At 46.1% G+C, this 17,217-nt stretch overlaps 1 long non-coding RNA gene across 1 annotated transcript; it reads right to left on the bottom strand.

Annotated features, from left to right (window-relative positions):
• Positions 1–1,508: 1,508 nt before the first annotated feature.
• LOC134733485 (uncharacterized) lies at positions 1,509–10,082 on the bottom strand. The gene is made up of 5 exons (XR_010116986.1): positions 9,772–10,082; positions 8,930–9,110; positions 3,238–3,606; positions 1,911–2,131; positions 1,509–1,616 (listed from the first exon to the last, which is right to left on the bottom strand). It is a non-coding gene; the product is annotated as an uncharacterized lncRNA (long non-coding RNA).
• Positions 10,083–17,217: the final 7,135 nt, after the last annotated feature.

The following is a 17,217-nucleotide window of genomic DNA, read 5'->3' on the forward strand; positions in this document are numbered from 1 at the left end:
GCCTAGGCGAGAGTGAGACCCTGTCTCAAAAAAAAAAACTAAACTAAAAGTTTTCCTTCGCTGAGCTCTCCTCCTCCACTGTGTAGCTGAGAACTTGAAACATGAAGGAGGCGGTGACCCCACCTGCCTTTAATTAAAAGCTCAGTCCCACTGCACAGCACCCTTAGAGAACAACTTCCTCAGGATGTTTGAAGTGTCAAGTCCAATCTAAAATGGAACCCGCATTCTAATCTCCGCTTCATAATGAGCACATGCTGCATTGACCGCACGTGATGTCCAAGGTGAAGGGGGTGTGGGCCCCGGACGTGCCGCCTCAAATCAAGCAACCCTGTGGCAGGTGCGGAGAGTGGCTGGCCCCCTCCAGCCTCCCTGCAAGCATAGCGCCGGCTGTTTACACCCTGGTGCTGTTCTGTCACTTACTAAGCCACCAGGAGAGATGAAACATTCTAGCTTTGGTGGTGCACAAGCGAGCGCCAGCTGTTTACATCTTGGTGCTGCTCTGCCCGCACACACACCCTCACACACACACGCACCCCCGCACACACGCCCACACACGCACATGCACACACACACACCCTCACACACACACGCACCCACACACACATGCCCGCACACACCCACACGTGCACACACACACGCACACACATGCCCGCATACCCATGCCCGCACACACACACACGTGCCCCCACACACATGTGCCCCCACACACGTGCCTGCACACACACCCACACGTGCCCATGCACACACACACCCACACACGTGCCCACACACACACGGCCACACACACGCCTGTCCACACACACCAACACACACACGCCCGCACATATGCCCACACACACACCCGCACACACAGCCACATACATGCCTGCACACACGCCCACACACGTGCCCGCACACACATGGCTGCACACACGTCTGTGCACACACACCAACATGCACACTCACACACGCCCCCCACACACACGCCTGCACACACGCCCACACACGTGCCCGCACACACACACCCGCACACACGCACGCCCGCACACATGTGCCTGCACACACGCCCGCACACATATATGCACTCACACATACACGCCCACACACATGCACACCCGTGCACACACACCCGCACACACACACACACCCACACACACATGCCCAGATGTCTTCTACCAGCAGCGGAACGTGGGCAGCGAGGCCTGTCTCCTGTGTTCCTAAAATGTGGACACGCGAGGGCACATCCTTGCCGGCCTCCCTCGCCATTCAGCCACGTGGGCTCGGCAGCGAAGCTCACTGCCTTCATTCACATTCACACTTGAGTTTATTCAGAGCAAGTGAATAAACGTGTCCTGATATTACACTGTAACTGGTTAGTTCTTTTTCAAAAAGATAGGGAGAATTCAGTATTTTATTATTTCTGCTTATTGAAACAGGCTCTTTTTTGGCTGACACCAGATTGTACAAGCATCTGCTTGTTGCTCCATTCTGAAAGCAATGTAAAAATCTGGTTTCTTAGTCTTTCCTGGTATTATCACTATTACAACCATGACTTGGATTTCAGATTCGTGCATCCCTAAGCTTGGAGGTCCATGTCTGGTGAAGCTGATTAGCTGCAGGGCAACAGGAACTGGATCCTCGGGGATAACAAGAAAGAACAAGTCTCTTTACAAACAAAGAAAAACTTTTTGCCAAAATGACAGACAAGTTCTCCTGAAACCGAGAAAGTGTGTCACCCTGACACCACATCCCGTCTCTGACTCATCAGGTGTTTCTCCTGCAATCCCCCTGTTGAAAGCTGGTGCAAGGGGCTGTGAGAAGCTGGGAGCCTCCAGGCAAAGCCCAGCTCCTGCCAGACCCTGAAGCAGCCGTAGCCATCACAGCACCATCGCGCCAGCCCTGACCTGGCCAACGTCCTTCCACCCTCTTACCTGAACCCCAGTGTCTGCGCCAGGACAGGAGAGAGACTCTCAGCTTCCAGTCCTTGGAAGCTCCCTTCTGCTTCCATATCCAGGTCATTGTCACACGGTACAAAGCCTCTGCCACCAGCAGGGCCGAGAGCTGCGGGCTCTGATGTTCATCCCATCACATAAATGTGTTCATCAAACTAAAGGCTCAGACTCTCCTCTTTTGTGTGGGCTGACAGCTCTGACTGTACAAGAGAAAACGGTTTTGCCGAAAAGTGAAAAATACCATTTACTTGGGGGAATGGTGAGTCATTCTAACTGAATTTGCACGGAGCCTGCAGGGGTCCTACGGGATCCACCCATTTCACATTTGCAGGACAGAGGTCAAGGAGGTCACGCTGCCGGGGTCATATGCTAATTAGTGGAACAGCCAGGACCACAACCTGCTTTGAATGAGGCGAGCTGTGCAGAGCCGCTGGATCAAGACCTGGCTCCACCACGCTCAGGAAACGAGTCTGCATCTCTCGTGCTGCTCGAGCACCACCTCCTACAACACTCCTCCCTGACTCAGCTCAACCAAACTCGTCCATTTTCCACTATTAGGTGGAATTTCTTTTCACTCGTTTCAGCCACACTGGCCCATGCCGGGCAGCTCAGGACCGTCCAGGCCTCCCTCAGGCCACCTACATTCAAGTTTCTGAGGATGCTCTCAGACCAAGCTAGGTGGTGACCCTTGTGCACCCGCCATTTCCACTCCATAACCATCTATTCAGCAATGAGACAAAAATCCGATCTGAACTCTATTACATAATATGCAAAGCATATGCCCTAAGTTACAAGTGATATTCAGTTTTCATACAGGAAACACTGTCTGGGTCCCCATAACAAATATAAACATTCTGGGCCTACCCCGTCTTTTGGTGAGGGCTTGCTGGTTGTCCTAATAAAAGAGAATCTTCCTCTTGGAATATTAACTGCTATTTTTATTAATTAAGCTCTTCTGAACAATCTTTCTGCAATAACCATTGTAACACTGTTTAAATCGCTTTTTGTATTAAGACAGGGCCTTCAATATCACCTAAGTAAACAGTTTTGATTTAAAGATAATTAAAAACCTTTGTGACTGAAAATTTTCCCCAATGTCCTGTTTAAAATTTCCACTCTTGGTCAAATGAAGTAAATGAATTGATTTAACCATTAAAAATATTTATTATCTACCATGTTTCAAACATTCAGCTAAACAGAGCAGTCTATCAGAAACACAGTAGGTGCATTCCAGTCTCACCACACAGCTTTGCTGACCCCACAGCCCCCTAGGTGCTTGCTGGCATCCTAGCCTGTGGGCACTGACCTGCTGCCATGGCCGAAAGCTGCGTATCCTCAGGAGAACATGGGAGAGCATCGCGAGGGACGCATCCTCGGGAGAAGGTGAAGAACATCGCAAGGGACGTGCTAGAAGCCGCTGGCCTGTTTTCAACCCACAGCCCCAGGAGCCACTGGCTCGAGACTCCTGGGCTGAGGGGCCACGGGGCCACCCCTCTGCCTTCCCGCACCTTCGGCACTGCACGGCCGTCCACTTTGCAGTCTTGGCTGCACTTTCTCCAGCTACTTGTCGTGGAAACTATAATAAAGTTCAGTCTTGAAGGCACTGGATAACCTCCGTTTTACGGTTTTTAAAAAATCATTCCTCTTCTTTCTCCTCTCCTCAATTCAAAGACATCTGTTTCATAAAGACCAAATAAGAAAATTAGTTAAGTGTTAAATAAATGCATGTAGAAACTGTATTAGTCTGTTTTCATGCTGCGGATAAAGACATACCCAAGACTCGACAATTTACAAAAGAAAGAGGTTTAACTGGACTCACAGTTCCACGTGGCTGGGGAGGCCTCCAAACATGGCAGAAGGCCAGGAGGAGCAAACCACATCGTATGTGGATGGCAGCAGGCAAAGAGAGAGCTGTGCACGGAAACTCCCGTTTTTAAAACCATCAGATCTCGTGAGACCCATTCACTATCACGAGAACAGCATGGGAAAGACCCACCCCTGTGATTCAATCATCTCCCACCAGGTCCTTCCACACACGTGAGGATTATGGGAGCTAAAAGATGAGATTTGAGTGGGGACACAGAGCCAAACCATATCACGAACAAATACACTAAAAACCAAAACCAAAGCAACCTCTAAGCCTGACACAAGTCAGCTGTCCAGGGACCACTGCCCCCCCGCGCACCCAGAGAAGCTTCCTCGTGGCAGTGAGATGCCGCCAGGACAGGGGACCAGAAGACAGGAGGGTCTGGCCGCAGTGGTGAGGGACCCCCAGCAGGTGCCTGGGCTTCATACAGATGCCTCAATGTTTTCAACTTGGGGAACAGAGCCACACCATCAAGACAGACAGCCTTTCACTCCCACTGCAGCCAAGCATCTCCACACCTTCCCTGTCAGCAGCAGTTGTTTCAAGAGATTTCAAAGAAGAAACAGGTTCAGCCTTGATGCCAGCTCTACACAGTAGTGACAGAATAGCCCCAAGGTTTAGTCACCTAAAGCCAGTGAGAGAGGAAGTACAGGCGAGCCCCCAAAGCTCCTGTCCAAATGGACAGAAACGTATTTGTCTTGGTTGCCTCCTGATCCCGGCCTCAAACAGTGCTTTGTAATCTCTGTGTTTTCTTTGGATTCACTGAAGTGGGGGATTGTTACGCATTTGCGAGCTGCACTAAATGCTACCTCTTTCAGTAACAACTCTCCTAGGATTAAAGACGATAAAAAAAAAACCACTGGCTGGCAAGCCCCCAAGCTGAACACAGACCTAGATGTGTATCACCCTCCCCACAAGTTATTTTTTCCACCGAATTAAATCCCAGATGTTTACAAGCACAGATATCTGTGTTTCTCTGGTCAGAAACGTGATGTGGCCCATTGTGTGGAAGCCCAGAGAGGCGCTCGGAGGCCCCATATCGTGACTCTAAACACGGAAATCCAGTGAAACCATCTTTGCGGAAAACTGGCTCACTTTGCTTTTTAAGACGCGGTTGTGGTGGGAGCTGGGGCACCTGCGTTCCCCGTGAACCGAGTCCATCTCAGGTCCTTCTAGTCAGCCTGGCTACGCGCCCAAACACACCCAGGGTTAAACTGGGGCTCTTCCAGCTGTCCCTCACTCCCACCCACACTGGGGACTTCACGGAGGGCCCACGCCTGACCTCCAGCGTCGGTGGAACCAGCCTCACAGCCCCGCGGGGCCCGTGCCCGGCCTCAGCTCACAAACGCCGGCCCTTCTGCCTGCCCTTGTCGGGCTTTGCCTTTCTCCTGAGCATTTTGTCGCCTGACACGCCGTGTGCTCGATTTGATTTCTGTCCTCGCTGGGACGGAGGTTCCATGAGAACAGGGCTTTCCTCTGCTGACGACGGAGCTCCCGGCACCCGGACGAGCGCGTGGTGCGTGGGAGCAGGTGTGTGCTGAGTGCTCGGTGCAGGTGCTGGAGCCTGGCTCTAGCAGTGCAGACACCTGGGAAAGTCGGGGCCCAATCAGTGAGCTGCTCCTCCCCCTCATCCCCTCCAAATTTTGAGTCTGTGTCACCCACTTGGCAGTTTTTCCATCTGCTCTGACAGAATCGTCTCGATAGCACGATGCATATTCCCGTTTTGAATCTAAGTACTAACCCCTGCATGGGTCACAAGGCCGAGCCCTGGCCACCGAGGCCTCCCCGTTCACCCAGAGACTGCCACTTTCTTCAGGGCTATCAGATGAAGGCACAATGAAAACGCCACGACAAGGCCGACTTCAGGCTGGAGCTGATGATGCCACACGGGCGCTCCAGCTCGCCCTGCGCGCTTCACCCCTTTTTCCCTGCGGGAAAGCCCCAGGCAGTCCTGCCCAGTAGTCAGGGCTTTGCTGCAGCCCCGGGGGTGGGGGTGGGGACAGCGAATGTGTTTGTCCACAGGCCTTGCTCAGGTCACGTTCTGAGCCTGCTTCTCACTCCTGCCCCCTCCCACCCTCCTGGTTCCGCCACGGACAAGCTGAAGTCTCTCTGGGACCAGGGGACCCGCATGGCCCAGCCGCCCCACCCCACCATCTCCCAGGCATGTGAGAAAATATCACATTCTCTGTGTTTTGGAGATTTCTTCTAAATGTATTTTCTAACTATCATTTCATAGCAAATCAGCAAGAAAAAAGATAAGTATGTGTGTTCACCTGGCCATCTTAAACCAAAGCCACTTAACCACCTCATTTTTTTTTCTAAGTATGTTTTAACACTGCTGTGAACAATTCTCTCTCCTTATTCTTTCATTCTCTCTCAGTACACACACACACACACACACACCCCTTCCCTACTTATTCTTTCATTCTCTCTCAGGACACACACACACACACACACACACACACCCCTTCCCTACTGAATAGGATCCCACTGCTATAGGAACAATGTCTTACTCTCTCTGGTATCATTCTTAGTTTGCATAGGACCCACCCGGCATGCTTGTTTAAAACATAAAGGGCTCTGGGCCTTAGACAGTTTGATGCAACAGTCCCAAGCAAGCCTAGAAATCTGCATTGTAAGAGCTCCTAGTTTTTTCTGATGCTAGGAGTTGACAGCACATTTTGCAAAATATACTAGGGTGTTCTGTATAGAAGACATGCTATAAACATGTTGCCTTCTTAACATAAAGGAACTAACATTCTTTGTGCCTATTTACAAACAAGAAAATAGACTCTACTTAGAAACGAAACTCAGCTGAAGGTAAAAGATGTCAGGAACATCTCCAAGAAAGCCAGAGTCAGCCTCTAAACTTTGCATCAAGAACGGCAATGGCTTCCCTGAGGGCTCAGGGACGCTTGGCAGCTGTGAGGCAGCCCCTTCTCGGCTATCAAGGAACTGGACACTTCTCCTGTCCCTTCCCACAAGGTGGGTCTCTGCTCATGGCCCCTCCCCGGGGGCTATCCTAGGTGGGGGAGATCGTAAGCCTACCCGCTGCACGGGGAAAGCCTGAGAGCTGGGAGAGAAGTCAACAATAGTTAACAGCCTCTGTAACAACAGGCCAGCACCACAGTGTACACTAAACTTAGAAATTCAACTCCAGTGAAATCTTCTTTACTTTATGGAAATCATAGACCACTTAATATGATTGAAATACATTCAAGATGGTTGTAGTCACTGGTTTCCCCAAAAGGATGTAGTTATCCAATATTTCATATGTATTCATAGTCGGAAACATGTCAGGCAACAGAAAGCAACTGGCCAAGTGCTGCATGCATGTCAGCATAGCAGAAAAATCAGGCCAATAAATCACTGTGACGCTTTGCTGCCAAACCACAGCTAAAGGTGTTCGTCAGCACCACAGGCCACCTCTCAGTGGAGCTGAAGGCAGAAGAACACTTTGGGTGGGTAGAACTTTGATACAAATGTAAATAACTTTTAAAATCTCTTTTGGGAAGTATACTTTCTTTTGTGGTTATAATGCATCTAGGTCATTAACAGCCATGAGACTTCTATTACAATACATAAATGTAAGCAGAGAGGCGGAACAAACCTGTCCAGTCACAGAGTCCTGGGAACTCGGGAAAGCAAGTCACTCTGGAGGACGGGGGTCATGATTATTTAATTTAAAATATGTAGATGTTAAGTAGAGTCATCTAACTCCCTGTTCAGGGGGAGGTTTTAAATCGCAGGCTTGCGGCTCTTATGTTTGATCTGATGTGGACGGTGTTGACAGGTAACAGCAGATCAATTCTTAAGACTAACACTGACTATTTCTAATCCACTTTAAGGAAAACTTGCCATTCTCTCATCACCTTTACGGGGGTGGGTAGTATTTCTGATGAGAACAAAATGCATTCTCGTTGGATATCTGAAATGAAACTGGGAAGTCAAGCAGTGCCTCAGCCCCAAGCCTCTGACATCATCACCTTTCCAAGGGAATCAACTCACTGTGTAAAACCCACAGAATTACACCACCTCCATTATTAGTGAGAGTAATTAATGCCCTTTTCAATTTATTATTTTGATATGTTTATGGAACCGTTTAAGGAGACGTGTTAGCCTCTAGAGGAGGAAAATCGTGTACATCAGAGGCATGTTCTTGAATTAAACAGTCAATCTCATTCAGTGTGGATTTCCAACCAAATTCTGAGTCACAGCCTGACAAGGAGAAATACTGATCTCTGGATAAGTTAGAATGTGCAGAAAAAATGCTTGGGCAAAATAGATGAGTTTTAGCCATAAAAGATTCAGGACTTAGTGCTTGTGGTTGGGGTTGGGGACACGGCAAGACAGGAGCGGAAGAGAGAGACGGAGAAGACGCAGGGGAACTGCATCTGCCTCTGCTGCTCAGAACAGCGTCGAGACGGGCGCAAGGACCATGAGTGAGAGAGTCCTGATGTGCTCAATGTAAATACAAATTGTGTTTCTTTTACAGTGAAAATGTATTCTTCATGTTACTGGTGTCATTTACCAACATACAAAAGTAAATACTACATCATGCTGTGTTCTCTTAGGCATATCTCTGTGAAGGCCAACCACTGACACAGCACAATAAATAACTGTATACACTGGAAAAAATACTCAGGAGGGGAAAACACGCTATGTTAAGCAGAGCAATAGCTGACTGTAGAATCCCCAGATTGAAGTCTCATGGTCAGCAGAAAGAGTAGAACTTAATGCTAATTAAAGCTTCATTTAACAGGAAGGATAAGTTAACAGGTGGTCACCATGGTAACACGAGGAGCTAAGGGTGTCTGTGTCCCCACACTGCACACCTGTGCATCACTTTGTCTCCACAATCCATTGCACAGACCCTTACCTGACAGCACGTTGCCCTCCCTCAAACAGGTGGGGTCATAGTGGAACAAAGCATTTTATAGATTATGTTAAGAAATAAACTCAGAAAATACTACGTTCATAGAAGACAGTTCGATGGACTGCCGATTTCAAACTCATGCGCTTCACATCCCATTGATGGTGGGCACCGTGGGATGAATTTACTCCTGTTTGGCAGCCTTGGCTTCTCAGCTGCTCAAGCTCCGGAGCCCCATTCACAGCTTGCAGGGCTCACCTGTGGGGACTCTGGACTTCACCTTTCCTTCTGCAGCTTTTCTGGAAGGCCAGAGACACCACCTGGGCCCCTCCTCCATCTTTACCCAGCTGGTCCCCCAAAAGCATCGTTATCCACTCAGCTGTCCCAGCCTCCTTCTTTTATAAAATAAGCCTTTTTACCATCTTCTTTGCGTAGTTACCTTTAAAAGCCAGCATAAAAAACAAAAGCCTTGATTCTGCTACTTAGTAAAGGGTGCCATCTTAAGTAATTTAACTTCTCTGAGAGCATAAGAATAAATCAGTAAATTTTTTTTGAGCAGTGAAATGCTTTTTTTTCCCTAGGTACAATATTAGGCAGAAACCCAATTTAAAACTAAAAGCAGAGTTGTAGATTCGGCGAGGTTGGGGACCTGATCCAATGGGCCATCTCCCCGTTCCCACAGGGGCTTCCTGGGGCTCCTGCAACCCCAGCGTTAGTTCCAGCGCGGTTCTAGGATCAGATCAATTCACAACAAGAGAAACAAATGGAGATTCCTACACAAAGACTTGCAAGCACAAAGAAATCCTGCTGCCTATAAAGCGGAGCTGCCTCAGCTCTTGATGAACGACAGAAAATGTAAGAGTAGTTGTCACTTTCATAAGCAGTAACCTAGATTCATATTCATAGAAAAGATAAGAGTAAGTTGTCATTTTCACAGGCAGTAACCCAGATTCATACTTGCAGCAGCAGCGCTAAGTCACATTAATTGATTGAGTAGTCAGTGGGTTCACTGATGGGTTAAATTCGTGTATATTAGGGTTGAGTTTGGTAATATGTACCAGAAAACCAACTTGAAGTGGCTTGACCAAATCAATAATTACCTTTTGCATAAAACCAGCAGCCCACAGTTAGGCAAGGCAGATTGAAACAGCAGCTCCACAATTCATTTAAGTCCCAACGTTTTTCTTCTTCATACACCCTGGGTTAGCTTTTGTCTTAATGGTTTTAAAGTGGCTCTTTGTGTGATAAGAGATCATGTGTGCAGCTGCCCAAAGACCACCCTCACAATTAGGCTTTGGTAAGTAAGGAGGCAAGGTTTACCTGCAGGCAGGTGTGCTGAACACCTGTGTGACCACAGTCAGCCCCACATCCCCTGTGTGACCACAGTCAGCCCCACATCCCCTGGGGCCGCTCCTGTGGGCTAAACAGGTCCCCAAACCTTGCTGCCTATTCTCACTGCTCCCTGGAGAGCTGCCCCAGCAGACTATCTCCACACTGGAGATCACCCCTCCTGGCCATTCCCTCCCTCACCCCTTCTGGTCTAGAAGTGGGCGGGGCCCCTGGGTATTACAGCAGCCCTGTTTCCCTATAGGCTGTCCCTCCACTCTGTAGATGATGACATCACTAGCCCCTCCCCTGAGTATTCTGGCAACAAAGGAGCCAGCAGACAAACCTCTTCTCTTCCACAGACCACCTGCTGCCAGACCTCAACGCCTCACAAAACTCTCACCCACCTACTGCTTTTAGCTCAAATTCCAGGAATTCAGATGAAGTGAAGTGCTCTCATGGGGACCAAGGCATGGTTATTCCAGTCCATTGCCCTGCAAGCCTCAGGGGAAGCCAACTGCCCGACAGCAAGTCACACGTGCTTTGGTGGAGGCATTGACTGGAAGTGCCACACGCTACATGTCCAGTACTGAGTGGGAGAACCGGTGTAGGGACGTTCTGTGGATGCTGGCTATGGCTAGATCAAGTCCAGCTACAGAAGAATAATGAAGACTCCCCCTGACGGCTGGAAAAACAAAACCTCAAGTGTGAGGCAGCCAACCTGTTACCTTGAGGGACTGTCCCCCAGCACAGCGGGGCCCTGAGAACAGCAGGAGACACCCCGGCCTCCTCACTACCTGTGTGTGTATTAACACCCCGGCCTTCTCACTACCTGTGTGTGTATTAACACCCCGGCCTTCTCACTACCTGTGTGCGTATTAACACCCCGGCCTCCTCACTACCTGTGTGTGTATTAACACCCCGGCCCCCTCACTACCTGTGTGCGTATTAACACCCCGGCCTCCTCACTACCTGTGTGTGTATTAACACCCCGGCCTCCTCACTACCTGTGTATGTATTAACACCCCGGCCTCCTCACTTCCTGTGTATGTATTAGACACCCAGGCCTTCTCACTACCTGAGTATTAACACCCCGGCCTCCCTTATAAAGGTGGAATCTCTTCTCCAACTTAAATGTTCCCACTCTGGGGAAAGCAATAATCACTCACTGCCATCTGTCAACACCCCACTCATGCCAGACATTGTTCAAATCTCAATGTAATGGTGCTACAGCTGACCATTATTATTCATAGTATGAAAATTTTCTAATGTCTATTTTTTAATGTGAAATAATGATTACATATAAAATAAAAGCAATATCCTGCCTCACCTTGGAGATAGTGCAGGCTCAGTTCCACGTCATCTCAAAAAAGAGATACTGCAATAACATAAGTCACCCAAATACTTTGGTTTCCCAATGCATACAAAAGTGATATTTACACTATAATGTGGTCTATTAAGTACACAATAGTATTATGTCTAAAAAAAGTATAAATATTAATTTTAAAATGTATTGCTAAAAATGCTAACAATGCCTTCAGTGAGTCATAATCTTTTTGCTGGTGGAGGTGTCCTCCATGTAGATGGCTGATGAATGATCCGGGTGGTTGGGGTGGTGGTGGCAATTTCTGAAAATAAGACAAAAATAAAGTCTGTTGCATAGATCGACTCTTTTTTTTCATAGATGATTTCTCGGTAGCATGTGATGCTGGTTGATATAATTTTACCTAGAGGAGAACTTATTTCAAAATTGGAGTCCATCCTCTCAAAACCCTGCCACTGCTTTATCAACTAAGATGATAAAATACTGTAAATCCTTGGTGATCATTTCAACAATGTTCACAGCATCTTCACCAGAAGCAGATTCTATCCCAAGAAACCAGTTTCTTTGCACATTCATAAGAAGCAACTGATCACCTGTTAAAGTTCTATCATGAGATTGAAGCAATTCAGTTCCATCTTCAGGCTCCACTTCTAATTCTAGTTCTGTTGCTATTTTCACAACATCTGGTTACTTCTTCCATTGAAGTCTTGAACCCCTCAAAGTCACCCATGAAAGTTAGAACCAACTTCTTCCAAAGTCCTGTTCATGTTGATATTTTGACCTCCTCACATGAATAATAAATGTTCTGAATGGCATCTAGAATGGTGAATTCTTTCCAGAAGGTTTTCAATTTACTTTGCCCAGCTCCATCAGAGGAATCACTATCTATGGTAGATACAGCCTAGTAAAATGTATTTCTTAAATAATAAGACTTGAAAGTCAAAATTCCTCCTTGATCCATGGACTGCAGAGTGGATGTTGTCTTAGCAGGCATGAAAACAACATCCGTCTTCTTGTACATCCCCATCAGAGCTCATGAGGGACCAGGTGCATTGTCAATGAGCATTAATATTTTGAAAGGAATCTTTCTGTCTCAGCAGTAGATCTCAACAGTAGGCTGAAAATACTCACTAAACCATGCTGTAAGCAGAAGTGCTGTCATCAGGCTTTGTAGTTTTATTTATAGAGCACAGGCAGAGCAGACTTAGCCTAATTCTTACAGGCCCTGAGATTTTGGGAATGGTAAATCATCACAGGCTTCAACTGAAAGTCACCAACTCTATTAACCCCTAACAAGAGAGGCAATCTTTCCTTTAAGCTTTGAAGCCAGGCATTGACTTCTCCTCTCTAGCTATGAAAGTCCTAGATGGCATCTTCTTCCAATAGGAGATTGTTTTGTCCACATGAAAAATCTGTTGTTTAGCATCACTACCTTCACCAGTGATCTCAGCTGGATCCTCTGGAGAACTTGCTGCAGCTTCTCCATCAGCATTTGCTCCTTCACCTTGCACTTCTATGTTATAGAGATGGCTTCTTTCCTTAAACCTCATGAATAAACCTCTGCTAGTTCCATACTTTCCTTATGCAGCTTCCTCACCTCTCTCAGCCTTCATAGAAATGAAGAGAATTAGAGGCCTTGCTCTGGATGAGGCTTTGGCTGAAGGGGGTGTTGTGGCTGGTTTGATCTTCTGTCCAGGCCACTCAAACTTTCCCTAGAGCAGTAATCCAGCTGTTTTGCTTTCTTGCCGTTCATGTATTCACCAGAGTAGCACTCTCAATCTCCTTCAGGAACTTTTCCTTGCACTCACAACTTAGCTAACTGGTGCAAGAAGCCCAGCTCTGAACCTATCTTGGCTTTTAACCTGCCTTTCTCACTAAGCTTAATCATTTCTGGCTTATGATTTAAAGTGACAGACATGAGACTCTTCCTTCCACCAAAACACTTAGAGGTCATTGCAGGGTTATCAACTGGTCTAATCTTAGGCTGGGTGTGGTAGCTCATCCCTGTAATCCCAGCACTTTGGGAGGCATAGGCGAGTGGATTGCTTGACATCAGGAGTTCGAAACCAGCCTGGCCAACATAGTGAAACCCTGTCTCTACAAAAAATACAAAAATTAACTGGGTGGGGTGGTGCATGCCTGTAATCCCAGCTGCTCAGGAGGCTGATGCAGGAGAATCGTTTGAACCTGGGAGTCGGAGGTTGCAGTGAGCCAAGATTGTGCCACTGCACTCCATCCTGGATGACAGAGCAAGACTCGGTCAAAAAAAAAAAAAAAGAAAAGAAAAGAAAAAGAAAAGAAAAATGACCTAATCTTAATGTTGCTGTGTCTATGGGAATCAGGAGGCCTGAAGAGAGGGGAGAGAGACAAGGAAATTGTTATTCATCGGAACAATCAGAACACACACAACATTTACCAGTTAAATTCTCAATCTTATACGGGCATAGTTCATGGTGCCCCAAAACAGTTACAATAGTAACATCAAAGATCACTGATCATAGATCACTATAAAACACATAATAAAAATGAAAACATTTGAAATATTGCAAGAATTCCCAAAATGTGACACAGAGACGTGAAGTGAGCACGTGCTGTGGACAAACGGCGCTGATGGACTCACTGGATGCAGGGTGGCCACAAGCCCTTGATTTGTTAAAAGGACACTGTCTGTGAAGCACAATAAGGCAACATGCGGGAAACGGTGAGCACCTGTCGTATGTCAGCATGGCAAGGAAGGTCAACGCCTAACGAGCGCATGTCATGTCCCACTTGGGAGCCCACCGTCAATGTGCAGACAGCAGGAACCAAGAGATCCTCAGGCCACTGCACATCTTCTGAAAGGCTTTGAAAAGGATCCACGGGCATAATAGCTGCCATATTATTGTGGTAATTTGTTCATAGATGGGGAAAAAAGGTAGATATGAAATGAATATTTTCTGAGCATCTAAGAGGATATGGGTGGTGACAACGCACACAGTGACGGAGGTTTTATTTATTTATTTATGTCTTTTATGATGTTGACTTTTTTATTACACTTTAAGTTCTGGGGAACATGTGCACAACGTGCAGGTTTGTTACATAGATATACATGTGCCATGTTGGTTTCCTGCACCCATCAACTCATCATTTACATTAGGTATTTCTCCTAATGTTATCCCTCCCCCAGCCTCCCCACCACCCCTGACAGGCCCCAGTGTGTGATGTTCCCCTCCCTGTGTCCATGTGTTCTCATTGTTCAATTCCCACTTATGAGTGAGAACATGCGGTGAGTGAGAACATGAGGTGTGTGGTTTTCTGTCCTTGTGATAGTTTGCTGAGAATGATGGTTTCCAGCTTCATCCATGTTCCTGCAAAGGACATGAACTCATCCTTTTTTATGGCTGCATAGTATTCCATGGTGTATATGTGCCACATTTTCTTTATGCAGTCTATTATTGATGGACATTTGGGTTGGTTTCAAGTCTTTGCTATTGTGAATAGTGTCACAGTAAACTTACATGTGCATGTGTCTTTATAGTAGCATCATTTATAATCCTTTGGGTATATACCCAGAAATGGGATTGCTGGGTCAAATGGTATTTCTAGTTCTACATCCTTGAGGAATCGTCACACTGTCTTCCATAATGGTTGAATTAATTTACACTCCCAACAGTGTAAAAGCATTCCTATTTTTCCACATCCTCTCCAGCGTCTGTTGCTTCCTTTTTAATGATCACCATTCTAACTGGCATGAGATGGTATTTCATTGTGGTTTTGATTTGCATTTCTCTAATGACCAGTGATGATGAGCATTTTTTCATATGCCTGTTGGCTACATAAATGTCTTCTTTTGAGAAGTGTCTGTTCATATCCTTTGCCTACTTTTTGATGGGGTTGTTTTTTTCTTGTAAATTTGTTTAAGTTCTTTGTAGATTCCCTTTGTCAGATGAATAGATTGCAAAAATTTTCTCCCATTCTGTAGGTTGCCTGTTCACTCTGCTGATAGAGTCTTTTGCTGTGAAGAAGCTCTTTAGTTTAATTAGATCCCATTTGTCTATTTTGGCTTTTGTTGCCATTGCTTTTGGTGTTTTAGACATGAAGTCCTTGCCCATGCCTATGTCCTGGATGGTATTGCCTAGGTTTTCTTCTAAGGCTTTTATGGTTTTAGGTCTTACATTCAAGTCTTTAATCCATCTTGAGTTAATTTTTGTATAAGGTGTAAGGAAGGGATCCAGTTTCAGTTTTCTACATATGGCTAGCCAGTTTTCCCAGCACCATTTATTAAATAGAGAGTCCTTTCCCCATTTCTTGTTTTTGTCAGGTTTGTCAAAGGTCAGATGGTTGTAGATATGTGTCATTATTTCTGAGGGCTCTGTTCTGTTCCATTGGTCTATATCTCTGTTTTGGTACCAGTACCATGCTGTTTTGGTTACTGTAGCCTTGTAGTATAGTTTGAAGTCAGGTAACACGATGCCTCCAGCTTTGTTCTTTTTGCTTAGGATTGTCTTGCCTACACGGGCTCCTTTTTGGTTCCATATGAAATTTAAAGTAGTTTTTTCCAATTCTTTGAAGAAAGTCAGTGGTAGCTTGATGGGGATAGCACTGAATCTATAAATTACTTTGGGCAGTATGGCTATTTTCATGATATTGATTCTTTCTACCATAAAATGAGCATGGAATGTTCTTCCATTTGTTAGTGTCCTCTTTTTTTTGTTGTTGAGCAGTGGTTTGTAGTTCTCCTTGAAGAGGTCCTTCACATCCCTTGTAAGTTGGATTCCTAGGTATTTTATTCTCTTTGTGCCAATTGTGAATGGGAGTTCACTCCTAATTTGGCTCTCTGTTTGTCTGTTATTGGTGTATAGGAATGGTTGTGATTTTTGCACGTTGATTTTGTATCCTGAGACTTTACTGAAGTTGCTATCAGCTTAAGGAGATTTTAGGCTGAGACTATGGGGTTTTCTAAATATACAATCATGTCAATGATGGAGGTTTTAAGCTTGTGAGCTGGGGGAGGGAGTGCGCTTCTGAAAACCAGGCCTGTTGATGGTGTCAGCACAGCAGAAATACTGCCAATGCTGCCTCAAAACTGTAAAGAAAGGTGAATTTCCATTTGAATATATATAGAGAGAAATACATGAAATACATCTGATGTATTGTATTGATTTTTGTCCATTCAGCAGCACAGCCTGGGAGTCACTACTGATGGGGACCCCAGATTCTGTGAAAGCAGAGATGACAACTAAATGGGACCCAAATTCCTGAGTCAGAACGAGGGTGGCACATGGACTGTGACACTCTGAACGAAGTTGTAATCGCTACTTCACCATGACAGGTTCTAAGACAACAAAAACACAAAATGTTACCACATAAACACATTCCCTGAAACATAGGATTCTTAAAGGAAAACCAGGAGTGTATTTGGTCAAAGTCAACTAAATTATGAACAGTATGAAAAAAAAATAGCCAGCTGCTTAGTTTATAGAGAACGTTTATATTTACTAAATTATTAAATCCTTTAAAAAGACCTACACCCTAAAAAGAAAGGGAGAGCAGCCCTACTTTGCTCATGAGGAGATTAAAACCCCAGAGCCTCAGGGACTGGCTGTGGCCACACAGTGATTGTTGGAGTAGGAATCAAAATCAGCTGCCCTGGCTGGTCTCCTCTGACTCAAAGCCTTTCCTTAACTCTTACACACGACTGGTGGGAGTGTAAACTGGTACAGCCACTAAAAAGCTAAAACTGAGAACAGAGCCTCCATATGATCCAACAATCCTTCTACTGAATATATATCAAAGGGAATGGAAATCGCGATATGGAAGGGATGTCTGCATCCCACGATTACTGCAGAACTATTCACAATAGCCACGATGCGGATTCAATCCAAGTTTACAGCCACAGCAGATGAATACAGAGGAA

This window comes from Symphalangus syndactylus, chromosome 18 (assembly GCF_028878055.3).
Source record: "Symphalangus syndactylus isolate Jambi chromosome 18, NHGRI_mSymSyn1-v2.1_pri, whole genome shotgun sequence".
Classification (NCBI taxonomy): Eukaryota; Metazoa; Chordata; class Mammalia; order Primates; family Hylobatidae; genus Symphalangus; species Symphalangus syndactylus.